A 7,370-nucleotide genomic window follows, 5' to 3' on the forward strand; every position below is an offset into this window, starting at 1 on the left:
CACACTATCTATTATACACACACACTATCTATCACCCCATACATACACACTATCTATCACCGCTATACATACACACTATCTATCACTCCTATACAGACTCACTATCTATCACCCCTATACATACACACTATCTATCACCGCTATACATACACACTATCTATCACTCCTATGCATACACACTATCTATCACTCCTATACATACACACTATCTATCACTCCTATACATACACACTATCTATCACTCCTATGCACACACACTATCTATCACCGCTATACACACTATCTATCACTCCTATACATACACACTATCTATCACTCCTATGCATACACACTATCTATCACTCCTATGCATACACACTATCTATCACTCCTATGCATACACACTATCTATCACTCCTATACATACACACTATCTATCACTCCTATACATACACACTATCTATCACTCCTATACATACACACTATCTATCACTCCTATGCACACACATGGCTCACCGCTATACACACTAGTCACTCCTATACATACACACTATCTATCACTCCTATGCATACACAAATCTATCACTCCTATGCATACACACTATCTATCACCATTTAGTCACTCCTATGACCTATATCAATCACTCCTCAGCAGCCTATCTCCTACATGAGGCTTTCTATATCTATCACCATAAACACAACATATCTGACTGATACATACACACTATCTATATCAATCACTCCTAGACATACACACTATCAATCACTCCAATACATACACACAATCTATCTATCATATACATACACTGGAGATTCATCTATCAATCACAACCACATACACACTATCACACCCAATACATGCATCTATATCTATCACTCCACATACACAATATCTATATCAATCACTCTACATACACACTATTTATAATCACTCCTATACATCCTTCTTTTCCACAGAAGTATCTATATCTTTCCTATCCATACACATATCTATATCAGACTGATGCTGCAGTGTAGAGTTTTACATACACACGTCTAAACTTAGATGGATATCTAGAAAGAGCATCAGTATTCAATCACTCCTATACATGCCAGTTACAGTGGAGCTCAGTATTATTACACTCCTATACATACAATCTATATCTATTCCTATACCTCTATATCTATCACTCCAATACATACACACAATCTATATCTATCACTCCTATACATACACAATATCTATATCAATCACTCCTATACATACACACTATCAATCACTCCTATACATACACACTATCTATCACTCCTATACATACACACTATCTATATCAATCACTCCTATACATACACACTATCAATCACTCCAATACATACACACAATCTATATCTATCACTCCTATACATACACACTATCTATCAACTCCTATACATACACACTATCTATCACTCCTATGCATACACACTATCTATCACCCTATACATACACACATATCTATCACTCCTATACATACACACTATCTATATCTATCACTCCTATGCATACACACTATATCAATCATCACATCCTATCACTCCTGCATACACATCTATCAATCACTCCTATACATACACACATCAATCACTCCTATACATACACACAATCTATATCTATCACTCCTATACATACACACTATCTATCACTCCTATACATACACACTATCTATCACCCTATACACACACACTATCTATCATACATACACACCTATCACCGCTATACATACACACTATCTATCACTCCTATACAGACTCACTATCTATCTATCATCTATCCTATGCATACACACTATCTATCACTCCTATGCATACACACTATCTATCACTCCTATACATACACACTATCTATCACTCCTATACATACACACTATCTATCACTCCTATGCACACACACTATCTATCACCGCTATACACACTATCTATCACTCCTATACATACACACTATCTATCACTCCTATGCATACACACTATCTATCACTATGCATACACACTATCACTCCTATGCATACACACTATCTATCACTCCTATACATACACACTATCTATCACCCTATACATACACACTATCTATCACCCTATACATACACACTATCTATATATATCACTCCTATACATACACACACTATCTATCACTCCCTATGCATACACACTATCTATATCACCCTATATATACACACTATCTATCACCCTATACACACACTATGTATATGTATCACCCTATACATACACACTATCTATCACTCCTATACATACACACTATCTATCATATCCTATCTATCTATCACCGCATACACATCTATCATCTATACATACACACACTATCTATCACTCCTATACATACACACTACTCCTATGCATATATCTATCACTCCTATATATAACACTATCTATCACCCCTATACATACACACTATGCATATATCTATCACTCCTATGCATACACACTATCTATCACTCCTATGCATACACACTACTATCACTCCTATACATACACACTATCTATCACTCCTATACATACACTATCTATCACTCCTATACATATCACACTATCTATCTATCCTATACATACACACTATCTATCACTCCTATGCATACACACTATCTATCACTCCTATGTATCATCTCCTATACATACACACTATCTATCACATACACACCTATACATACACACTATCTATCACTCCTATGCATACACACTATCTATCACTCCTATACATACACACTATCTATCATCCTATACATACACACTATCTATCACTCCTATGCATACACACTATCTATCACTCCTATACATACACACTATCTATCACTCCTATACACACTATCTTTCACTCCTATACATACACACTATCTCCTATCACTCCTATCCATACATACACACTATCTATCACTCCTATGCATACACACTATCTATCACTCCTATGCATACACACTATCTATCACTCCTATGCATACACACTATCTATCACTCCTATACATACACACTATCTATCACTCCTATACACACACACTATCTATCACCCCTATACATACACACTATCTATCACTCCTATGCATACACACTATCTATCACTCCTATGCATACACACTATCTATCACTCCTATGCATACACACTATCTATCACTCCTATACATACACACTATCTATCACTCCTATACATACACACTATCTATCACTCCTATGCACACACACTATCTATCACCGCTATACACACTATCTATCACTCCTATACATACACACTATCTATCACTCCTATGCATACACACTATCTATCACTCCTATGCATACACACTATCTATCACTCCTATACATACACACTATCTATCACCCCTATACATACACACTATCTATCACCGCTATACATACACACTATCTATCACTCCTATGCATACACACTATCTATCACTCCTATACATGCACACTATTTATATCTATCACTCATATACATACACACTATCGATATATATCGCTCCTATACATACACACTATCTATATATATCACTCCTATACATACACACTATCTATATCTATCACTCCTATATATAACACTATCTTTCACTCCTATACATACACACTATCTATATCTATCACTCCTATTCCTTCACACGCTCAATCACTCCTATACATACACACTATCTATCACTCCTATACATAGACACTATCTATATCTATCACTCCTATATATACACACTATCTATCACTCCTATACATACACACTATGTATATGTATCACTCCTATACATACACACTATCTATCACTCCTATACATACACACTATCTATCACTCCTATACATACACACTATCTATCACTCCTATACACACACACTATCTATCACTCCTATGCATACACACTATCTATCACTCCTATGCATACACACTATCTATCACTCCTATGCATACACACTATCTATCACTCCTATACATACACACTATCTATCACTCCTATACATACACACTATCTATCACTCCTATGCATACACACTATCTATCACTCCTATGCATACACACTATCTATCACTCCTATGCATACACACTATCTATCACTCCTATGCATACACACTATCTATCACTCCTATACATACACACTATCTATCACTCCTATGCATACACACTATCTATCACCCCTATACACACACACTATCTATCACTCCTATACATACACACTATCTATCACCCCTATACATACACACTATCTATCACCGCTATACATACACACTATCTATCACTCCTATACATACACACTATCTATCACTCCTATGCATACACACTATCTATCACTCCTATACATGCACACTATTTATATCTATCACTCATATACATACACACTATCGATATATATCGCTCCTATACATACACACTATCTATATATATCACTCCTATACATACACACTATCTATATCTATCACTCCTATATATAACACTATCTTTCACTCCTATACATACACACTATCTATCACTCCTATGCATACACACTATCTATCACTCCTATACATACACACTATCTATCACCGCTATACACACTATCTATCACTCCTATGCATACACACTATCTATCACTCCTATACATACACACTATCTATCACTCCTATGCATACACACTATCTATCACCCCTATACACACACACTATCTATCACTCCTATACATACACACTATCTATCACCCCTATACATACACACTATCTATCACCGCTATACATACACACTATCTATCACTCCTATGCATACACACTATCTATCACTCCTATACATACACACTATCTATATCTATCACTCCTATTCCTTCACACTCTCTATCACTCCTATACATACACACTATCTATCACTCCTATACACACACACTATCTATCACCCCTATACATACACACTATCTATCACTCCTATGCATACACACTATCTATCACTCCTATGCATACACACTATCTATCACTCCTATGCATACACACTATCTATCACTCCTATGCATACACACTATCTATCACTCCTATACATACACACTATCTATCACTCCTATACATACACACTATCTATCACTCCTATACATACACACTATCTATCACTCCTATACATACACACTATCTATCACTCCTATGCATACACACTATCTATCACTCCTATGCATACACACTATCTATCACTCCTATGCATACACACTATCTATCACTCCTATGCATACACACTATCTATCACTCCTATACATACACACTATCTATCACTCCTATACATACACACTATCTATCACTCCTATACATACACACTATCTATCACCCCTATACATACACACTATCTATCACTCCTATACATACACACTATCTATCACTCCTATGCATACACACTATCTATCACTCCTATACATACACACTATCTATCACTCCTATACATACACACTATCTATCACTCCTATACATACACACTATCTATCACCCCTATACATACACACTATCTATCACCGCTATACATACACACTATCTATCACTCCTATACATACACACTATCTATCACTCCTATGCATACACACTATCTATCACTCCTATACATACACACTATCTATCACTCCTATGCATACACACTATCTATCACCCCTATACACACACACTATCTATCACTCCTATACATACACACTATCTATCACCCCTATACATACACACTATCTATCACCGCTATACATACACACTATCTATCACTCCTATACATACACACTATCTATCACTCCTATGCATACACACTATCTATCACTCCTATACATGCACACTATTTATATCTATCACTCATATACATACACACTATCGATATATATCGCTCCTATACATACACACTATCTATATCTATCACTCCTATATATAACACTATCTTTCACTCCTATACATACACACTATCTATATCTATCACTCCTATTCCTTCACACTCTCAATCACTCCTATACATACACACTATCTATCACTCCTATACATAGACACTATCTATATCTATCACTCCTATTCATACACACTATCTATCACTCCTATACATACACACTATGTATATGTATCACTCCTATACATACACACTATCTTTCACTCCTATACATACACACTATCTATATCTATCACTCCTATTCATACACACTATCTATCACTCCTATACATACACACTATGTATATGTATCACTCCTATACATACACACTATCTATCACTCCTATACATACACACTATCTATCACTCCTATACATACACACTATCTTTCACTCCTATACATACACACTATCTTTCACTCCTATACATACACACTATATATCACTCCTATACATACACACTATTTATATCTATCACTCCTATACATACACACTATCTATATCTATCACTCCTATACATACACACTATTTATATCTATCACTCCTATACATACACACTATCTATATCTATCACTCCTATACATACACACTATCTATATCTATCACTACTATACATACACGAGTGGCCGATAGAGATGGTCACCTCGCTTTCAAGTCCTTAGGAAACTGTGCAGTGTTTTGTATTTTTAATGTATTATTTCTTACATTGTTACCCCAGGAAATCTTAAGTCTTATTACATACAGCCGGGAAGAACTATTGGATACCACCCGGGACAATTGATCTAATCCCAGAAGCTGACCCAAAACAGGATCGCCCACCGCTCCCAAGTATACTACTTACTAAATTACTTACATTGTCAAAGTATATATATAACAAAAATGGTGGGACCAACAGCAATAATAATAGTAGTAGTGGAAATTGGATTACTATTAACAGAAACTACAACAACAATATTCATTAGAATAATAACACATTAAAGCTATAGTAGGAGACCAGTCACAACCTGACTGAGAAGTCACATGACATGATACGAAAGCCAAAACAAAACTAAATGGGAAATATTATTGACATTACATTGCACTTTTCTCTGGCTATCCATCATGTTGGGGCTGCAGGTAGCCTAGTGGTTAGAGTGTTGGACTAGTAACTGGAAGTTTGCAAGATCAAATCCCCAAGCTGACAAGGTAAACATCTGTTGTTCTGCCCCTGAACAAGGCAGTTAACCCACTGTTCCTAGGCTGTCATTGAAAATAAGAATTTGTTCTTAACTGACTTGCCTAGTTAAATAAAGGTTTAAAAAGAAGGTTGTGGCAGGAGGACACATATTTGGAAGACAAAACTACACATTTGGCTTTTCACCCCAATAACAATTACATTTTTTCTTCATATTTTATCATTTCAAATTCTTTGTACTGAATGATAATTTGGGGAAATATAGATTATCTTAGGTCTGAGTATTTGTTACAGTGAAATAGGAAATGCAGCTCTGCCTCTGCTTCTCCCCTGGAGCAGAGTGAGCACAGCCTGTCCTCTCTGGGCAGCCAGG

This window comes from Oncorhynchus keta, chromosome 22 (genome assembly GCF_023373465.1).
Source record: "Oncorhynchus keta strain PuntledgeMale-10-30-2019 chromosome 22, Oket_V2, whole genome shotgun sequence".
NCBI lineage: Eukaryota > Metazoa > Chordata > Actinopteri > Salmoniformes > Salmonidae > Oncorhynchus > Oncorhynchus keta.